This window comes from Aegilops tauschii, chromosome 1 (genome assembly GCF_002575655.3).
Source record: "Aegilops tauschii subsp. strangulata cultivar AL8/78 chromosome 1, Aet v6.0, whole genome shotgun sequence".
Taxonomy (NCBI): Eukaryota; Viridiplantae; Streptophyta; class Magnoliopsida; order Poales; family Poaceae; genus Aegilops; species Aegilops tauschii.
In genome coordinates, this window is record NC_053035.3 from 11,630,606 (window position 1) to 11,653,888 (window position 23,283).

Here is a 23,283-nt window from a genome sequence, read left to right on the forward strand (position 1 = left end):
TCTTAGAAGCCTCACACTTGAGCTGAGCAGCCTCTTGCTTCAGTGCCATATTGTAGAATTGATCAAACTGAGTAGGCTCAACAAGAACGAGAGCTAACTGCAGATCCTCTTTAAGGCCACCTCTGAAGTGATAAATCATGCTCTTCTCATCAGGAACGTCTTGTTTAGCGAAGCGAGCAAGTTTCTGAAACTGGATGTTGTATTGATACACAGACATGTTGCCTTGCTTGAGATTGCGGAACTCCTCACGCTTGCTCTCAACAACACTTTGTGGAATGTGGTGCGCTTTGAAGTCCCGACAGAAGTCAGTCCAAGTGATCACACGACCTCCTCTGGAATCTTTGTATTGCTGAAACCAATCAGCAGCTTGGTCCTTGAGCTGGAAAGAAGCGAACTTGACATAGTCCTCAGGCCTGACATTGCTACATTCAAAATGCTTGTTGATGTCCACGAGCCAATCATCGGCATCCGTGGCCTCGGCACAGTAGCTGAAAGACTTGGGCTGATTTGCGAGAAACTGGTTGAGAGTAGCAAAGTGAAACTGATTGTTGCCTTGACCTTGATTGCCTTGATTGCCTTGCCCTTGAGTACGTTCTTGCAAGAGTTACAGAATCATCTGAGCATTGGCGTTGGTGGCTGCCATGATAGCTTGCCATGCCTCCGGAGGTGGAGGTGGTGGCGGAGGGTTCGCTCGACTCCCTTCATTGCGATCCGGATTCTGACGCGTTGGCGGAGCCATCCTGAAGAGGGTGACATCCGTTAGCATCTTGATAGACAAATAGATAAGTAGAATCAACAGATAGAAATTGCAACATATAGTCTTCACAATAAACATTCAAACGAGGATGAACAAATGAATTCCGTAGTAAATCCTCACACTTCCATAAGTTGAGAAGCCACTTAGAAAAAGATATGGAATCAACATATGATTTCGAAGCAACTCGAATACCACAAAACAAAACAAAACAAAACAAAGTATTGGCTTGCAAAATAAGCCGGAACAAACATATGATAAAGATTTCGTCCGAAGTTCTCGTGGTGGGGCCCACACGGGCTCAATCGTACAGCACCATAATGTACAAGGATGTGCACATGACATACGAAGCGTCCCCGAGTCGGCATAGCCATGGACTCTTTAAGACACTACGAGGCCACTGTAAAATCAACCGTGTACAGGCGGACCACTAGACGTCGAACCCCAATCTCATATCATGCGTCTGTCGGAAAGATATCCTAAGGCTACTAGAATTCCCACTTATAAACTCCCGAAACTTTCTGGTTATGCAATCTGGTGTTGGGGATACAGGGGACACAAAATATATCACCCAAACTAGCAATCCCTAGATCCAGCTGTATCCATCCGTCAACACATAACCAAGAAATCTTCGGAAATCGTTTACCTCAACCTTCGAAAAACATCCGTTATACAAGTTATGGCAATACTCCCGAACTCCCGCCCCAGTACTTGGTGGCGTCGAGGTGATCTCACCAACAACTGCATAAAAGAGATTTCGATGTCGGCGAAACTCAGGTATTTCAGAACTGCAACGATAAAATTGTGACGACAACACCTCGGAGCTCAACTCCCCGGGGCACTGCCACATCCCCTAAATGTCAGGAAGCACCAAGAACAATGTTCTCGTCACAAAACCATCGGAACGATTCCAAGACACCCGCGTGATCCTAAAAAAAATTTTATTGAAATTTGAGGAGAGAATAGTCAAAACTTCTACGTCAGGAGACCTCACCAGAGCGACGAAGGGACTGAGGAGTAAAAAGAATCCTACTCTCCGATATATATAATCCTAAGACTCAAAACATTTTTGTTCTAGACTCAACAACGCCAGCGATTCGATCAAGCAGGGGGCTCCTAAGTCGGGGATGGCTCTGATTACGAACTTGTCACGCCCACGATGCGGCTATATCTCCCACGTGTCGAGGCACGGCTTAGAGGCATAACCGCATAGTGGTTTTGTCGCAAGAAGGGTCATCTTCACACAATCCCATGTAATGAACAAGAATGGGATAAAGAGTTGGCTTACAATCGCCAGTTCACACAATACATAAATATTATTCATACATCATCCAAAATACAAACATATAGACCGACTACGGTCAAAATCCAGATGAAAATAAGACAACCCCAAATGCTAGATCCCTGATCGTCCCAACTGGGCTCCACTACTGATCATCAGGAAAAGACACATAGTAACGACCCCGTTCCTCGTTGAATTCCCACTTGAGATCGACCCCATCATCTGCACTGGCATCGTCGGCACCTGCAACTGTTTTGGTAGAATCTGTGAGTCACGGGTGAAGGGGAACGCGACAGAAAACAAAAATTTTCCGACCTACGCACCAGCCCAGGACCACTATGGAGACTGCATACATGGTTTGATATTTTTCGTTACCGACTCGTAGCGCAGCGGAAAGTAGAGTCGATGGCGATCGGCGGTGCAGATCCCCGCAGCTAGGATTTACAACCTCCCAACCGCGAGGATGTATACCCTCATCTGCTCCTCAGACAGCCCTCCGGGAGGCGGTCGAACAGCCCCCCGGACGGTGTCGCGGACAGACCTTCGGGAGGACCTTCGAAACTCGAACGGTCACTCGGACAGCCCTTCGGGAGGACCTTCGAAACTCAGACGGTCACACGGACAGCCCTTCGGGAGGCACTCACGAACTAAGACCGAAACTACGATCTCTCTACAGAGTTGCACACATACGGTGTCATCTATCCGGCAGGGCTTCGCCGTCCAGAACTAGTTCCTGCCGGAACCCAGACAGCCTTACGGCTCTACGAAACTCTTTTCGTGGGAGGGAGAGAAGAAGCCAGATAATGCATGGCATGTGTATGAGAGCAAGGGATGAGTGTGGAGGGCTGCCCCTCCACCTCTATTTATAGTAAATCCCAAGGGGGTAGGGTAGTTTCACAAAAAACCCAAAATGCACATGAATGAAGTCCTTCCACAAGGACCTAGGAGTGAAACCTAGGAACAAGAGGGTCCCCAAGGGGGGATACCCCATGTGGCCGGCCACACCCCCATGAGGGGCCCAAAAAATGGCTCCTATCCATCCATGTCATCCCCAAGATCTTTTGGAGCAAAGCCCCAAAAGGTGGCTTTCCATAAAGTAATCATAAAGCTGATTTTCACTATTCACGACGACATTTTTCAGCGTCTGATCGAACTGAAAATATTTATGTGGGCTAAGAACATTTCAAGTACCCACTAAAATGATTTTCAACGCGTTCCGAACAATTCCGGTTTTAGTGATTTTCATCTGCGAAACGCATCTGAAGTGGCTCCGGCAGCTCCGGAACATTTCCGGTTTTTATCTCAGAAAATTCCAAAAAGCTTCCAGAATGATTCTGGCATCCTCCAAGAATTATCAGGCATGTGCCGAAACCAATTTTACTTAATGGTGTATCCCGAAACAACTTTTCGGTATGATCGAAACTTATCCGATGACCTCTCTCTGCGGTACGATTCCGCTGTCCGAAACTTTTCGGTGTCCGAAACTTTTGGCAAGAATCACTCCTTGGCGTTTTAAATGCTAAAAGGTTTTAGCATCTTGTCAATATGTATTCATTGCTTAGCCCCATTAGGTAAATCTATCTCCATAGATCATCATGCCTAATATTGAGGCTATTTAGCCTAAGCACTTCATCGAAAAACTATTTTCAAATGAAGTCCTAGTTTGTGTCAAGAAATTTATTTCCAATTACCAATGTGCCAAGCACATAAGGTTTTTTAGAAATATTATTACGCTCCCACTTACTTTCTTGAATTACAAGCATCTTCGTTACCCATTGATGAAGTCAAAACCCCTTTGACCATTTCATCAAAACACGAAGATTCCAACTCCATTTTGCTCTCTTTTGTCCATTGCTGGAACTCTGAAGTTTGCATACCTACTAGCATCCTCTGGATCGACAAATTACTTTGGACTGCATCATATACAAGGCCTAGCTTTCATTTCCATCAGATGGAAATCCTTTTATCATCCATGTTTCATATCTCATGATTGAAATATGTATTAATTGCTAGTTCAACCCGAACCGACTTTAAGCATCGCTACGATGAAAACAACCTCATCGTATTATTTCAACAAGTCGAGCTTTATGGATAAAACATTTTATCCGTATCAGTTTTAAGTTCCATAAATATTCGTTAGACTCTAAGTCTTCCGAAAGGTGTATCAAGGTTTTAATCTTGAATCACTTATATGGAAACTAACTCGGGTTGTATTGGCATTTAGCCAATTCCGGAGTCAGGGCCCATCAACACTTCCTTGTGTATCGTAGGTATAATGTTGTCTAACAACAATATCTCGTTTGCGCACCAGAGAGGTTTGCACGAGCCTTGCCTACGTGGTTCAGCTGCAAGTTCGACCGAAGTTCATACATTTTATTGTAGAGACTTCTGTATCAGTCGCAGTAGGAAACTCTGGAATTTCTTCCAAGGTCTCTTTCCTTTGATCTGATGAAGATACTGTTTATCTCGTCGAGTTGCACTATTCTCCCACTCACCTTTTAGAAAGAACCATTCTCTTTAAAAGCACACCGTTTCGCGGCAAAACTATTTGCCTCGGTATAGTGAGGGAGGAATACCCAACATTTTGGTATAACCTACAAAGTAGCACTTGTCTGATTTGGAATAGGTTTGTAACCTTTTACACAAGCCCCATATTCCAAATGTTAAGAAAAGATATAACATGGTTGGGCATACCATACCATGGCTTCATTTCAACAGACCCGATGTAGCTCTTTTCAGTGTAAAAGCCGCAGTCTCTAAAGCATCACTTTAAAAGGGATAATGGCAAATTTATTTATGTCATCTTTGACCTTACCATGTCATAAATGGTTTGATTACATCTCCACGGACTTTCCACTTGCAGTGGTGTTCCGGGAGGTGCAAGTTTATGAAACCCCTTTCACAACTCATCAGACATTCGCTAAACATGTAACTCAAATATTCCTTTGTGCAATCAAATTGCAGAAACATAATTTTCTTGTTACAATAACTTCTACTTCATTTTTGAGAACCTTTCGAATGATTTCAAAAGATCCAGACTTACGTCTCATCAAGTAAATATCCATATATCTACTTGAGTCATTTCTGAAGATAAATAAATCCACCACTAACAACACTTATCGGACTACACACATCAAATGTATGATCACTAATAAGTTTGTTGTTCGTTCCTTATGGCCTGTGAACGGTATTTTAGTCACTTCACTTTTCGGAGGAAAGTTGCAAGTGTCAGATGATTCAAAATCAAAAAGACTTCAAAATCCATCATAATGGAATTTTCCATGCGGGTTTCTCCAATGTGACCAAATGTAGTGCCACACTTGTGTGGTATTCTTTTAGTCTTGCGACATTTAGCGTCAGTGTTATGGATGTATCATATTACCCTCAATATTCATAACATACGTCCCATCGATGATGGAAGTATGGCCCTTATGTTATTCATAATACTTAACAACAATTGTTGTTTTTATGAACAACTCTTTTGCAACAAACATTGTGCAATGGGCTAGAGTGTATGAAACTCTAAAATGAATTATGAAAGTAAACCCAGAGGTATTGTATTATTATCAATATTCATAACATACATCTCATTCATAATGAAAGTATGGCCCTTGTGTTATTCATAACATCGAACATAAAAAGTTCTCTTATGAACAACCTTCTTGCAAGATGCCTTATGCAATGGGATAGAGTTTGTAAAACTCTAAATGAATTATGAAAATAAATACAGACGACAATACACCGATGGAAGGTATAGTAACATTTACTATGTTCCCTGTGTATACCTTAACCTCATTTCTAGCTAGTCTTTCAGGCCATAGTAGTTCTTACATCGAGTTGCAACAGAATGCAATCGAGCGGGCATTTTTGTGATGAACTCACAATACCCAAGAATTAGTGATTAACATGTTTAACCATAATTCGCAAGAACTATATCTTTGACCAGCCTTCTATACATCAAAAACTTGTATGACATTCATACATGAGCTGGATATTCCAGTCTTCTTTCCTTTTGCCTTTATACTTCTAGCAGTTTAACTTTTAGTATTTCTCCTACTCTCAGAAGAAGCACCCAACTTAAGAGTGGCATTAGCCCCGGACTTCCTAGGCGTGTAAGTCATACTAACACCCTTTGGACACTTCCTTTCTCTTTAAGTTGTTGTTTTATTCACCTTCCATTATATGACAGGCGTTCTTCTGGATCCCTTTCCCAACAGTCAAATGCATAGTAAACACTTTTACTAATACTTGCAAACAAACATTGCTTTGTTTGTATCTGAAAATAATTTTCAGTTCCATGAATATCATATAACTATCCCAACTTTCGAAGTTTGGGTTTCATGGAAGCAAACATATTCCACTTGACCGTAACAGAATTCTAGCTTTTGGATCAAAGGACGAGAGTCACATGATCCATAGCATTAGCGGGAGGATACGGAAAGCATGCGATAGGACAAAGTCCTTCTCGGCACTTTTGAGGACAATCCTCATATTACGGTACCAATCGTAAAGTTTTAACCAGATATTTAACAGCTATTCAATTTTAACAGGGAAGGTGGAAACGCGAGCCATTATTCTACAACTATTTTGCATATAACACTTAGACAATGTTCATAATTAATTGCACTAAGAATTAAACATGTTAATTCAACAGTGCGCTCCCACTCAAATCAATATCTCTCAAAATTGATTGTGAAGGATACAAGACCCACATTTCAATTGTTCGCCATTGGTGTAACACCACTGATGACGAAAAATCTCAACCGGTAGGCCAACTTGCCAATCACATCTCTATGTGACTCTTGTTCATCTTTCGATGCGTGTGTTCCGAGCTCATGACGGTCATGCCTGAACGTCAAGACAACCAAGTGATCTCGCTGCGAGGTCTCAACTCACCCGCCTCACACTTCTCTAATCGTTCGTACCCGTGTGACATGGCGCACCCCGAAAAGATAAGTGCCGTGACGGTGCTACACTTGGGAGAACACTAACTACTTGGTATTTTAAGTGAGAGATCACCCTAATAAAAGCGACTACCGCGCAATCAAGAAGGGTGCATCATAAGGGATAAACATCTCAGGCAATTCATAATAGCATGATATGGTATAGCCCTTTCTGACGGAGAAGTCTTTCATTTCTTCGTCTTCGGCATTCGCGTCGGTGTTCACCTTCGCGAAGATTGCCACCACCTTGTCGATGCACCAGATAATATTGCTATCTCTATAGCTAACAAAATAATGCGTTACAACAAGGTTGACACGCAGGTCATTAAAGTGCAATCATATGGCTCCAACCATCATGCCGAATCATGACACGCAGGTCATGTTAATCAAATTACATCATATAGTCATCTCATACATAATCGAATTAGTATGAGCACTGCTATACCACATCATATGCACATCCTGCAAAACCAAGTTAGACGCCTCTAATCGGTTTATGCAAAATTTATTTTACGTGGCTTCTAAGGTTTTGACTTAAACCGCAGCGACCAACGTTTTATCATCAAGTATGATTATTCAAGTTGCTAGATTAACATCTCGGGGTGTATGAAACACGGGATAATTAAATCTCGAGCCCCATACTAAACTTCGTCATACGCATGACCCCCGTGCAGATCATATCTGCAATGCCCTTTCATCTGTGAATTTCATCTTTCTTTTGACTACGGCAGAACCCAAAGAACTGATAGCACTTCCATGATCAATCAGGATCACGGATTGCCAGAACTTTGTCAAATTCCACCATGCTGTCTCGAGATTGAGCAAACGCAAATTCTAGGGAAGCAACAAGAACCTCGGGTAACAGATTTCATCTGTCACCCGCATAAATAATTTTCAGCAATAGATCTCATCTAGTACCTAATTATATTATGCAATACCCATACATCTCCATGTATTCTAGATCGAAACCTGCATCTACGCATAGCACGGCTCTTGATGCCACTGAAGGGGAACGCGACAGAAAACAAAAAATTTCCGACCTACGCACCAGCCCAGGACCACTATGGAGACTGCATACATGGTTTGATCTTTTTCGTTACCGACTCGTAGCGCAGCGGGAAGTAGAGTCGATGACGATCGGCGGTGCAGATCCCCGCAGCTAGGATTTACAACCTCCCAACCGCGAGGATGTATAACCTCATCTGCTCCTCAGACAGCCCTCCGGGTGGCGGTGGAACAGCCCCCCGGACGGTGTCGCGGACAGCCCTTCGGGAGGACCTTCGAAACTCGAACGGTCACTCGGACAGCCCTTCGGGAGGACCTTCGAAACTCGGACGGTCACACGGACAGCCCTTCGGGAGGCACTCACGAACTAAGACCGAAACTACGATCTCTCTACAGAGTTGCACACATACGGTGTCATCTATCCGGCAGGGCTTCGCCGTCCAGAACTAGTTCCTGCCGGAACCCAGACAGCCTTACGGCTCTACGAAACTCTTTTCGTGGGAGGGAGAGAAGAAGCCAGATAATGCATGGCGTGTGTATGAGAGCAAGGGATGAGTGTGGAGGGCTGCCCCTCCACCTCTATTTATAGGAAATCCCAAGGGGGTAGGGTAGTTTCACAAAAAACCCAAAATGCACATGAATGAAGTCCTTCCACAAGGACCTAGGAGTGAAACCTAGGAACAAGAGGGTCCCCAAGGGGGATACCCCATGTGGCCGGCCACACCCCCATGAGGGGCCCAAAAAATGGCTCCTATCCATCCATGTCATCCCCAAGATCTTTTGGAGCAAAGCCCCAAAAGGTGGCTTTCCATAAAGTAACCATAAAGCTGATTTTCACTATTCACGACGACATTTTTCAGCGTCTGATCGAACTGAAAATATTTATGTGGGCTAAGAACATTTCCAGTACCCACTAAAATGATTTTCAACGCATTCCGAAACAATTCCGGTTTTAGTGATTTTCATCTGCGAAACGCATCTGAAGTGGCTCCGGCAGCTCCGGAACATTTCCGGTTTTTATCTCAGAAAATTCCAAAAAGCTTCCAGAATGATTCTGGCATCCTCCAAGAATTATCAGGCATGTGCCGAAACCAATTTTACTTAATGGTGTATCCCGAAACAACTTTTCGGTATGATCGAAACTTATCCGATGACCTCTCTCTGCGGTACGATTCTGCTGTCCGAAACTTTTCGGTGTCCGAAACTTTTTCGGTGATTTTCTCTCAGACTCCCTGTCTAGTATTCAGCAGATAGATGACCCTTAAGCGTGTGACCCTATAGGTTCGGTGAAGTATAGACATGACCCGGAACCCCTTCCGATCAATGATCAACATCGGAGCCGTGGACACCCATATTGACCCCTATACCCACACGAATAAATATTCGAGTGAACCTCCATTTGCCGTGTGCTATTCCTGTTGCTTCGCGATATGTTACAAATACCCGAGGTGAGACATGTTGGCATTCCCGTGGATCAACAACTTGTCCACTATGCTAGTTACCTCGTTACCGGTATTGTTCTCTTTTCTCGTTATCGTATTCCGGCATCCCCGTGATCAAATCACAAAGTGTCTGGCCAGACGATGATGGATACCGTAACACCGAGAGGTCCCAGAGATATCTCTCCATCGTCGGAGGAGCAAATCCCAATCTTGAGCTATCAAGTTACTTGACACACTTTTCCATGAACCCGTAAGCCGCCGTAATAGCCACCCATTTACGGATGACGTTTAACAAACCCCAAAGTTCATGAAGCAAGCATGAAGAAACTCGATACTCTCATGGTCTAAGGAATCATGCAAACGTTAACCATCTCTGTGTTATGTACCAATAAACTTGTGACGAATGAATCTCATAGCATAACATCAATCCGGGTCGATTCAACACAAATGTTCTCTTAACATTGTGCCCTCAAAGTTGCTGGCATAGACATGCCCATGACCAAGAAAACAGAATCATCATGCAACACTTGAGCTAGTCTTAGAGGCCAGACTAGGAATACTTCTTACCGTTTATTATTCCACACGTGCATTTGAGTCTTCCTCCGAGCCTCGTGGATATTGCAGACTCGAGAATCATTGCAGTTATAGCATGGAACATAAACATAATTATGAACTCGGAGATAAATAATATCATTTATTATTGCCTCTAGGGCATATCTCCTACAACTGGGACTCAGCAATCTCACACCCGCGAGATCAAGACTATTTAAGCTTATAGGAAAAGGATGGTGTAATGAGGTGGAGCTGCAGCGGCAAAAGCATATATGGTGGCTAACTTACGCAAAAGAGAGCGACAAGAGAAGCAACGGAACGGTCGTCATCTAGCAATGACCAAGAAGTGATCCTGAACACCTACTTACGTCATTCATAACTCAGGCCGTGTTCACTTCCCGGACTCCGCCGAGAAGAGACCATCACGGCTACACACACAGTTGATGTATTTTAATTGGGTCAAGTGCCAAGTTCTCTACAACCGGACATTAACAAAATTCCCATCTGCCTCATAACCGCGGGCACGGCTTTCAAAAGATAATACCCTGCAGGGGTGTCCCAACTTAGCCCATCATAAGCTCTCACGGTCAACGAAGGATAAACCTTCTCCCGGAAAGACCCGATCAGTCTCGGAATCCCGGTTTACAAGACATCTCGACAATGGTAAAACAAGACCAGCAAAGCCACCCGAATGTGCCGACAAATCCCGATAGGAGTTGCACATATCTCGTTCTCAGGGCACGCCGGATGGGCAAGACGTCGGGTTGGCATAGACCTTGGTTGCCCAGGGGGCGCCGGACATCGCCCAGTTTGGGCCAGCACTCGAAGGAACACTGGTCCGGGGGTTTAAAATAAAGATGACCCTCGGGCTCGCGAAAACCCGGGGGAAAAGGCTTAGGTGGCAAATGGTAAAACCAAGGTTGGGCCTTGCTGGAGGAGTTTTATTCAAGGCGAACTGTCAAGGGGGTCCCATAAATCACCCGACCGCGTAAGGAACGCAAACTCAAGGAATATAATCCCGGTATATCAGTAACTAGGGCGGCAAGAGTGGAACAAAACACCAGGCATAAGGCCGAGCCTTCCACCCTTTACCAAATATATGGATGCATTAATTAAATAAGAGATATTGTGATATCCCAACATATCCATGTTCCGACATGGAACAAACTTCAACTTCACCTGCAACTAGCAACGCTATAAGAAGGGCTGAGCAAAAGCGGTAACTTAGCCAAACAACGGTTTGCTAGGAAAGGATGGTTAGAGGCTGACATGGCAATATGGGAGGCATGATATAGCATGTGATAGGTAGCGGAGCATGGCAATAGAGCGAACAACTAGCAAATCAAAGATAGAAGTGATTTCGAGGGGTGGTCATCTTGCCTGCAAGGTTCTCAGAGTTGTCGAAAGCTTGATCCTCGTAAGCGTACTCAACAGGTTCCTCGTTCACGAACTCGTCTCCCGGCTCTACCCAAGACAAGAACACAACCAAACGGAACCACAATCAACAACGAGAAATGCACAAGCAACATGATGCAAAACAAGTATGATATGCAAGATATGATATGCGATGCATATGCGTGCTCCGGAAGGAAAAAGATGAACAAGACAGTAACTTGGCAAACCAAGCATACCACCGGAAAGATGAGATGATTTCGGTCGAAATCGATATAAAGATCACCGGAAACGGATGCACGGTTTGCAAATGGCAAGCAAAACAAGAATGACACGAATCTGCATGATAGCACTTAAAATGCAACAAGCAACATTGCTACAGCACTCCAACATAGCAACAAAGCATATGACAGTAATCTACAGGAGATGCTTGACAAAAGATGAACACTGAGCTATGGCTAGATCACAACATATCAAGCTCAAACAAGCATGGCAAAAGTGCAAAAGATAACAGTATCACAGACTTGGTGAAAAACTGGACATGGCAGAAAACAACATCAGGTAGCAATGTTCAGAGCACGAAATCAACATGCTACAGGAACTTAACATAGCAAAACAAGGCATGGCAGTGTTCTACTAAATGCATATGACAAAAGTCCCTTACTGACCACAAGCCAAAAAGGATCAGAAGATATGATGGCAAGCATGTAAACATAGCAAGTTTCGTTATCAGGTTTCAGACTTGGCAGAAAACAGAGCATGGCAGAAATAATAATATGTAGGCCTCTTTGTGACCTTGATGCACTCACTACAGAGAAATGCATGACAAACCAAGTATACCTACAGCAATACAGCATGTTTATGAAGCTAACCATGGAAAGAACAATTGCATAGCATGTATGGATAAACTACAATAAGCTAGGCAAAATTGCATATCATATTAATAATCTGCCAGAAATATTTTATAGCAAAAGTAGAGCAAGATTGAGTCATGCTATGGCACTCCATAATTGCAACCAAGGGCAGGAATGGATCTACTAAAATTATAGCTACAAAACATCCTACTGAACATCTCCAAAATATGCATGGATCTCTCTGTAGCATCAAGTTTACATCGCAACAAAATAACAGCAGACAAGGACTTGGAGAAATCACCGTCCCTGAAATCAGAAACATTACGGAGCCTACTTTGCATGCTTGTGCTAGTCACCAAAGAGATCACAAAAATGCATGGACTACACCACTGGACAGATGGCATGGCATACTTCAAAATACAAGTAGATCTCATGCCCATAAGATGCACAGATTAAATGATACAAAAATGACAAATCTCCAAGTTCTGATAAGAACCAGCAGATAACAGCAACTAGCCCTCTTCCAACAGAGATTTGGGCATCAATATGACCACTAATGAATATGGTGCAATTGAACAAAATGAAGAGCATCACGAGGCGAACAATTTGACATATTATACGCATGAATCGGAGCTATGCACAGTGAGTTATGCAACAAGGAAAAAGTGCACATAATAACAAAATGCAAAAAAACTTGGGAAATTTGAGGGGCTCGGGGGAAAAGTCAACCGTACGGCTCCGGATCTGGATCGAGCCCGTGGCTCGTGCTCGGCCTCGCCGGCGACGGCCGGAGGAGGAGAGGTGGCCGGCGATGGCGACCGACGCCGGAGGAGGAGGGGAGGCCGGAGGGCGCGGCGGTGGAGCACGGCGTCGGGCGGCGAGGGGCGCGGGCGTGCGGCGGCGGCGGCCAGTGGCGGGCGAGCGCGGCGCGGGCGGCGGCGATGGCCGCGGCGGCGGCGGCGGCGAGCAAGGCGGCGGCGGCGCGGGCACGGTGGAGGCGGCAGGCGCGGGGCGGCGAGGGTTCGGGCCGGCGGGCCCGCGGCGGGCCGGCGCGGTGGAGATCCGGCGGCGACAGGTGGCGGCGCGCGATTCGTCGGTCGGCGCGGGCGGACGTGTCCGGCGCGGGTGGACTTTGTCCGGCGGCGCGAGGTGGAAGACGCTAGGGTTTAGACTGCGATTTCGTTTCGGGAGGGGATGCTCTTTTATAGCTAGAGAGAGCTAGGAGAGTCCAAATGTGGTGCGGTTTTCGCCCACACGATCGTGATCGAACGACCTAGAGCATAGAGGAGAGTTTGGTGGGTTTTGGGCTGGTTTTTGTGGGGGTTTTTGCTGAACAATCAAATGGACTTGCGGATGTCCGGTTAACCGTTGGAGTACCAAATGGAAAGAAACTTGACCGATAGTCTCCGGGTGGTATATTAAGGCCACTTGACAAGCCTCGGTCCATTCCGAGAAAGTTTGACATCCACACACGAAAGAAAACAAGAGGGGTGCGCCGGAGGAGATAGGAGCGCCGGATTGCAAAACGGACAACAGGGAAAATGCTCGGATGCATGAGACGAACACGTATGCAAATGCAATGCACATGATGACATGATATGAAAATGCATGACATGACAAAATGCAAAATGAAAGACAAAACCCGACCACGGAGGGAATGTCATGTCACATAGCCGAAAATGGCAAGAGTCGGAGTTACAAATATGGCAAGTAAATGCGGGGTGTTACATGCTTCCTGACTGTGTTGTACGCGTCTCGGTAGTACCTTTTCTGGCTATCCAGGGACACACCAGGAGCCAGCGGCTCGTAATCAGCTCCACCGCGAGCAGGCCTGGTCTCCCAGCATACCTGTATATATGCACATTAAATGTAAAGAGGAATAAACAAGGAGATCAAATTACTCAGCTGGTTTCCTGAATGCTAGGAATAATCTTGGCGTGTGCTGTTAGGTTTATTTTAATATGTTATTGAGATATTTGGTGTTGCCTTTTTTCTTATTACGGCAAACTTTGTAGCCAATCTAGATATACTAAGAAAATGTGACTAAAATTTTGTTTCACTTTTTAGGTGAATTAATTAACAGATACTCCCTCCGTTTCTAAATATAAGTCTTTAGAGAGATTCCACTATGAACCACATATGGATGTATGTAGATGCATTTTAGAGTGTAGATTCATCCATTTGCTCCGTATGTAGTCCATAATAAAATCTCTACAAAACATATATTTAGGAATGGAGGGAGTAGTACATACCTAGCTGCGAGGAAATCAATCACTTGCACGGTTTGCGCGATGTTGGAGTCGGTGGTTCCCCAGCTCTGTGTGCTGTCCCTTGTAGAGCAGTGCTCATTGGGGCTCTGCCCCCAGGAGCTGCATGCAAGTCTATGATCACGCCCAGCTTGTGTGCCCTGAATGTACACAAAAATATTCATAAATAGTTCCTTTCAAAAATTATGGATAACAAATCTGAGGGGTCTTATTCCAGTTTGTGAATTAGACTACGTACTCTGCCCATCTGAAGGCGTTGTCCAAAGCTTGGAGAGAGCCTCCATCTGAAGGGTTATCGTCGCTGGCGATCCACCATCCCACCGGGATCCTTACTGCGTTAAGACCGTTTGCCGCCATGAAGCTGAAGTCGTCTTCCACGATGTATGTGTACCAATGGTTCTGCCAAGTGCCAGACATGGAATCAACAAAATTGAACTGCCAACAAATGATACTTATTCGGAATTGCTTGAGATACTAAGCTTGATTTAATCACTAGAACACTGAAATTAAATCAATATAATAACTCTAAAGACTATGGAGCTACCAATTGAAACACCAGATAGCTTGCTAGGCTAGAGATACAAACCCAAAAAGAATTGGCAATTTGTTTTAATTGAAACATTAGCTACCAATAAATAAGTCAGGCTCATCTTACTTACCCCTCATGACCACTGCAGCTTTCTCTGCGCCGTAGCCATTGCAGACTTGGTACTCCCCTTGCAGCCCCCCGACTATGGTCACCGCAAACACCGACGGGTCATCGTCCCCTCAGCTCGTGCTGTCGCCGAAGTCGGCACTACTACAAAAACAGCTATAGCCAATATGAACAATAATGGCGCACTGTGCATGTGGTGCGCCATTACTAAATAGCAATGGCGCATCATGTGTTGGTGCGTCATTAGTGTGTAAATACTAATGGCGCACCACATGCACGGTGCGCCATTAGTAAAAAAAAATATTTATTTTATTTTTTCAAAACTAGTAATGGCGCATCAGGGGATAGTGCACCATTACTAGTTAAACTAGTAATGGCGCACCACACCCACAGTGCGCCATTAGTAATTATGTTTCAAATTTTTTTTATTTTATTTTTTAAACTACTAATGGCGCACCGTGGGAGTGGTGTGCACGATGCGCCATTAGTAATTTGGCCCAAACATTCCCCCGAATGCACCCCCCGACCACCTTTTCAGTTTCAAAAAAAAAGAAAATGATAGAAATGTCAAAAAAATAAAGAAAATAAGATTCCCATGTGATATGTGGTCTAGTTGTTAGCAAAATTTACAAACATGAATTTTTGACTTTTTTGCAAAATCTCTCGAGAATTTGTAAAATGGACATAACTTTTGCATACGAACTCGGATGAAAAAGTTTTTTATATGAAAAATTATCTACTCAAAAAGATACATCCGAATTTAACACCCGTTAAACATTTTCAAAATCCTCAAAAACCTAACAGAAAAAAAGATACGGGGCTTTTAAGATCTGGAGAGGCAAAAAATTTCAAACTTACTAATGGCACACCTGCCAATGGTGCGCCATTATTATCTTCCCGCCTTCAAAATTCAAAATAAATCAAAAAAATAAAAAAAGTTAGTAATGGCGCACCTGCCCACGGTGCGCCATTACTATGCCGTATATATGGCTGGGCGTGGTCCTCTCCTCCTTACCTCTTCATTCTTCTCCTCCACTCCACCTCTCCTCCACTCCATCTCCTCCTCTCCTCCACTCCATCTCCCCTTCTCTCCTCCACCATACTACCCTCCTCCTCTCCGGCGACCTCCTCCTCCCTCCTCTCCTCCCCTCCCCTCACGGTTTCTCCTCCCTCCCTCCTTTCCGGTGAGCTCCTCCTCCTTCCTCTCCTCCCCTCCCCTCATGGTTTCTCCTTCCTCCTCTCCGATGCTCCGGTGAACTCCTCTCCGGCGACCTCCTCCTCCTCTCCGGCGATGTAGGCGAGCGCCTCTCCGGTGACCTCGGCCCTCCTCTCCGGCGAACACCTCTCCGGCAAAAGAACACGACAAAAGAACGTACAAGATCCAAAAACGAGAACAAAATTTGAAAAAAAAAACGAGCAAAAAAAAGCAAAAAATGGACAAAAAATCGCGATCCAGATCCAAATTCAAAATTCAAAAATAGCAATGGCGCACGGTGGGGGTTAGACGGTGCGCCACTACTATTTTCCCGCCTTCAAAATTCAAAAATACTAATGGCGCACCGTGGCCTATACTAATGGCGCACCAGTGGTTCGCCATTAGTAAAAAATACTAATGACGTGGTACTAGTGGCGCACCAGTAGTGCGCCATTAGTAGGCAAAACTGGTGCGCCACTAGTAGGCCTTTTCCTAGTAGTGCGGCCGTCAATGAACCATCTTTGTTTGCCTGCCAGTAATGAGAATTGACTTGTAATTTAGGAGTATGAATATAGTACTAAGAAATTAATGAGGTCAACTGAGTAGCACTTCAAAAAAGAAAACATAAATATAATGAGGTCAACTGATCAGGACAGTGTTTATTCTCAACAAAATAACTGACCAGGACAGTGTTACCTGCAGGAAGAGCCCATTTGGTGCTCTGATCCTCATCCTATTCTGGTTGTTGTCATTGCGCACTAACTTGAACGTCTCGGACGGCCCCGGCGTGGTCACCATTGCCACCACAACGCCGGTGCTCCCGACGCCCACGAACTGGTTGCCGAACACCTTGAAGTTGAAGGTCGTCTGGTCGATCCGCCAGAGCTTGAAGGTCTCCCAGCCAGAGGCTGAAGCCCAGTTCGCGATCAGGGCGGCGCCGCCGCCCTGCTCTGCGGCCACATAGGCGTTCTGCGTCACGGACTTGAACTGCAGCTGTGTGCCATCCTGCTCGGCAGAATCACGAGATCAAGAAAACAGCTTTGCGTTTTCTGATAAAACAGCGAGAATCTGGCTAGCTATAGGTCAATTGTTTACCAGGAGATCTTTGTTGGGGATGTCGTCAAAGAGGGAGGGCAGGATCCAGCCCTCGGTGACGAGCCAGCCGCCAAGGTTCACCGCCCGGATTCGGGGGCGAGGAGAAACCGGATTCAGGGGCGGATTAATTGACATCTGGGCTTGGGAGAGGCAGCACAGCCATGAACAGCAGTACAGGAGGATGAGGCAGACGCAAGAGCTCCTCATATCGCTACCACCTAGCTAGCTCTTTGTAAAGCAAAAGCTCTCTGTGTGTTGTGATCCTATGGTCTGCTCAGGTAGCTTAAATAGGAGATTAAGTGGGTCAGTGAAGAGAATATCTAAATGGTATATGGCAGAGTGAGCTGGACGAGTAAGGTGGCTCCAGCTCGGCAAGTGTGGCTATACATCAATTAATAGATATTCTCTTGTATTTTACATTTCTTTATCTTTTGCCCACATATTTTGGAGCATATCCGATGGGTCCCACAAACCTTTATTTTTCGGAAATAAAATGTTCTGAAAATATTTTTTTCAAAAAGGGTCAGATATATCTTTTTTGCATTTTTTAAATTTTCCAATTATTTCAAAGAACAAAAATAAATCTATTTTTAATTTTTTAACCGCTCTGTCATTTTCAAAAACATTACAAACATATTTCAAAATGACCACATAAATTTCAATTATTCCAGTCATATTTTCATCAAATTGAGAAACATTTCATACATGTACCACACATTTCACTGTTCAAAAGAGTTTACAAACATAATTTATAAACATTGACACAAATTTCAAGTAGCCCAGTCATATTTTAATAAATTTAAAAGTTTACAAATACCATTCGTAAATATTCACACAAATTTCAATGACTCCAGCGTATTTCAATAAGTTTCACAAAACTTTACAAATACCATTCTTAAATATTCACAAAAAAAATCTTGGGCGATTGAGGGTGGGTTGTATTGTAAATTTGCTAAAATATCTCATAAGTATCAAATCATCTGAGGGTGGCACATTTCAGTCTGCTATGTAGCGGTTCGGTTAGAAAAAATGGGTTCCATAAAAGTACTGGTTGTTGTTGTCAGACTGTGAATTTGCTTGCATTGAATATGCTTTGTTTAATAGAAGGCTTGATAGCCTGACTTTATATATAAAGTTCATATAGACAAGAAGTCGGGGCGGTAATGATGGATGTACCCGCTTTATAGAGAACCACTTAACAAGCATTAGCATGAAATTGTAAACAAAACGAAACTACAAGGGTAGCCAGCTTAATTAAACACGCTCCACTGCAACCACTAAGACCGATGACTCCATCACTGCCCTAAGCAAGGCACTTGGGGCCATAGCTTGGCTACGAGGCGAATTTGAAGAAAATTCAAATGGAAGATCCACGTGATGAAAGCTTTGTTACCACTATTCCACAAGGCGTATGATAGTCGCAGATCCCAACCAGGTGAGAGAATGAGAATGGTCCGAGATGCTTTGCATGATAGCGAAGAAATCTCCATAGGACGAAGAGGCCCATGTACGCCTAATCATACCCTGCCACAGGACCCCCAAAATGATGACATAGTACCCGTGAAGATAATGTAGTCTTGGTTTTCAGGCATTGGAAACTATTGACAAAACCTATCCCCTGGGCCATGGCTTTTCTGAACTTGATTCCCGCTGTAGCCGAGATACGCTACCAAAGACATTTTATTTATTTTGAGAGGTAGTCTAGCTTTCCAAATATCCTTGCATTCTAAGGTGTTGGTACTACTATGAGGAGCCGGTTAAAGGGAACTTATGGGGAATTTTCTTGACTTTTGCCGCACCCAAAAAATGTAGTGACCCACTGTGACCAACTACACATGCGCGAGCTGTGCTTCGAGCTCACCTTCATTGGGGCGCCACCTAATGGATTGCCGAAACCTAGACCGGCTAAGGTCAAAACAAAGAAATTTTGAATAAAGATCTCCGTGATGAAAGCTTTGTTCCTAATATTCAACAAGGCATATGGTAATGTCGCAAACCCCAACCATAAGAGACAACGAGAATGATCCGAGATGCCTTGCATGATAGCAAAGAAATCCCCATAGGACGTAGAGGCGCACATACACCTAATCGTCCCCCTGCCGCAGGACACAAAAAATGACGACCTAGTACATGATGTCAAACTATGTTAAACTGTGACCGTGTGCATCATTCAACGCAAAGGTCAAGTGTTATCTTCCTTATGGAATTTCTTTTACCATTAGCACTCCGCTAAGGATGGGTGTAAGTTTATATGCCGGTATTTATTTTACAGGTATATATTACTGGTCAACACGTGATTACTCGCTGGGGCGCGTACCATAAACTAGCCAAAATGTTGGGAGAATTTGAGTCCAGGATCTCAGTTTATCATTCCATTTAGACATTTCATCTTTTTTGTGTGGGGAATTTAGAAATTCATCTTGTGAACGACAGTGGATATGTACTGACTTTTATCCTTCATAATAGAAGCCCATCGAGACAATATTGACATGTACTGAGGATTGACTCTCGATCCAAGATGTGGACACACCAGCGAGCGCCAGCGCCGGTGGATGGCGTTGAGCCCGGCACGTTGCCGGAATATACAGCTGAATCATCCATTAGTTCGGCCGGCCGGCCGGCAGCAGAGGTTCATGTGCCCGCACGTTAGGGCTGCTACGGTTTAGTCTCGGTCCCTGTTGACACCGCTTACTATATTAAGTGGAGCGGCATGTCGTCGGTTAAGGCCCTCCCCAGCGTAAGCTCAAATGCCGTTAAATTATTGCCAACTCTGTGTCAGAAGTATATGAGGGTGTTACTGGCGATGCAACATGCGTGTAGACGAATACGAATGATGCATGTACGACTAGTGAACAAGAGCCCTGCATTATCACATGCATAACCAAGCCTCTATATCCGGCGAGCTTTTCATCCCCATGTTTTGCCACTTGGCGGATGGGGACTGGGTAGCCTATAGAATGCAGCCACGTGCATTACTTTGGTAGGGCATGGGGTAAAAATCTAATGTGGATGTAAACTTTCTGCTAAAATTTCCCTAACGTGTGTTGCGAGTTTGTTGTGCGGCTAGCAAATATGTGTGTGTTTGTGGGCCATCATTGGTTGTTGACTTGGGCTTTGGTTCTTTCCTGAACGGTGCCGCCTCCCATCGTTAGTCTAGGCTAGCTATAGTTGTTGACTTGGGCTTTGATTGTCCTGAACGGTGCTGCTTCCCATTGTTAGGTCTAGGCTAGGCCACCGCTTGGCTGCACAGGCGGAGCTCCCGGTAGGGCGAGGCAGGGCGCCCGCCCTACCTTGATTTTGTGCAGAAAGATTAGTACATGTAGTCATACGCTGTCGCTGGCCGGTTCTATGGGCGTGGAGTCATGTTCGCTAGAAAAAAGAAGACTTGCTGCTGCTGCTGTGCATCCTTCGCTATAATTTCAGCCTCAAAAAAATATAAATTTCTACATTTTCATGTTGTGAATTTATGATGTAAATTTTCATAGTAGCTTCACAATCTAGATGGCATTAAAGCTTCATTATCCATTTGTTTTCAGGTCTACTTAAATATGCTTGCATTTCCATTGTATTTGAATTAGTTTAAAATCATGTACAATTATCAGAGCATATTATTATTGTGTATATGCTATTTGATATTTCATCAAATTATATATCACTCCCTCCGTCCCGTAATATAAGAGCGTTTTTGACACTACACTGATGTAAAAAAACATTCTTATATCATGTGGTGGAGGGAGTGGTCAGTGTTCGCCCCACCTAAAACTTTTTCGTCCTCCGCCACTGCTTGGCTGCCTGTTGTATTTTTCTTCATGTTCCTCTGCAAACACGTGTGTGTGTGCGTGCTACACGGTGGTGCTGTTCGATTTGATGAGCTTCTTTTCTTTGGATAGGCCAGCGCAGGGCACACACGACTCTGCGGCGGCGAGCACGAGGCAGGTGGCTTGCAGGTCGACCATGCACGGTGGGCGTTGGCAGGGCTCAGTGTTGCGCGCGGAGGCCATGAGAGCACGTGTCAGCGAGCCGAGGAACGGGTTGCAGGCGGATGCGTCGATGTGTAGGGTAGATACGACCTGTTGCGCGCAAGGAACTCGCCGAGCTCCGGCGAGATAAGGCCGGAGAGCAGCACCATCTAGATGGCCAGCATGTCCAGGTGCTTAAGTCTGGCCGAGCTCGCCGCGAGGGGGCAGAGATGCTGGTCTCTGCGAGGCCGGGCATGGTGAGGTTGGAGCAGTCGAGCAGATGCCGATAAGATCTCTAGCTCGGATTCGAACACTCCGATGGAGGATGCCATGCACTCGACCATCACGTCGCGCATGCAGAAGGTGGGGCTGTCCAAAGGAGATCACGACCTTGAAGGTGGAGCGGATTTTTGGCGCAGCCGGCGCCAGCGTTCTCCCGATAGTTTATGGACGGCCCCTTTTTTCTGTCTTTCTTTTACTTTTGAGCATTTACTTTGCTATATAGGGTTTCTGTTGTAAACTAGATACGTGATCTTTTACATGTATGCATAGATCCAATCATGCACTTGTGGTGTTGGTTGTGTGTTTGTCTGCACAGACAAAAACACGCAGCAAAGTGCAAGAGGTCTCCGGCTGCCAGTTTTGGGAGGAGTGGCAGCTCCTTTTCACGAAAAGCTCAAGGGCTAGCTCAGGCATGGAGCTGGCCACTAGAATCCACCAGCAGAACTTCGGTCTGGAGGTCACCGGTTAGCTGACCGCAGCCACGGTCACCAAGATGATGGTCCCATGTTGCAGCGTCGAGGATATCATCAACGACGCTTCCGTCATGGAGAAGACGGCGAAAGACGGCGGTCCACTGAACGAACCTCTACTCCTACTTCCCGGGGTCACCGTGTTGGCCGCTCTAAGAAGAGACTCAAGTACGCCATCATTCCCCTAAAAAAAAGTACGCCATCATCGTTGTAGACACATTCTGCACGTACGCGCCCACGTCTAACCTCCTATCCATACTCTCTACTACAATGTTAGCTAAATTGAGTCATTTCGGTTAGACTGTTAGCCTGGCTTCCTCCAACACAATGTTGCATGTGTGCGCGTAGCGAACTGTTTTTCTGGTCAGTTTTGGGTATTTGGGGTAGACTATTTGACTACGTGCGTGAGAATATGAACAAATGTGTCTACGATGGGTGACGAGGAAGTTATTTGCTAAGACTAGTGCTCCGGCTGATTACGTTAAGCGGTTCTATTTTTTTTATTCGTGTGTGTTGGATGTGGGGATTTGACGCGTGGTGTTCGACATGTTTCTTCGTAGCCGTTTCTTCTTAGTAAAAGGAATGTTTTACCGTGGACATGTTGTGTTTTGCTAGCTTTTTTTTTGAACTGGTGTTTTGCTACTTTGGTGTTGTTATCCATGGTGGTCTGCGGTGTCATTTCGTTGTTATCTGTTTCATAGTTGCCTCTGGCGAGTGCTGATGTTTTAGGTGGTTCTGATTTGCTGACTGCTTTGCCATTTAAGGCACGAGCAAAGATTAAAAAAAAAAGGCTAAGCCAGTGCCACAAGAAAAGTAGTAATAATACATTTCTTCTCTCATTTTTTCTAGGTGGTCATGTGGTGATACTTTCCATCCTTTATGTACCAACTAACGAAAAAGAATTGCATTCCTGTATAGCACTGGCTTTAACAGCACAGCTACAAGATTACCGATATGGCCATTGGAACAGACAACACAACACTATTCAAGCATGGATAATCATTGATATTATTACTACGAAAGCAACCAGGCATCCGTGAACTCAACCAATCGATGTTCACTGGCAGTGCAAACAACAATACTGGATGAATCCGAGGAAAGTGTCGCTCAGGTCTCACTTGGTCACCTCTATAACA

The 23,283-nt window shown here is 44.8% G+C and overlaps 1 pseudogene; it reads right to left on the bottom strand.

Annotated features, from left to right (window-relative positions):
* The window catches only part of LOC109741994 (uncharacterized), an 86,587-nt pseudogene that overhangs the window by 41,399 nt on the left and 21,905 nt on the right, over positions 1-23,283 (bottom strand).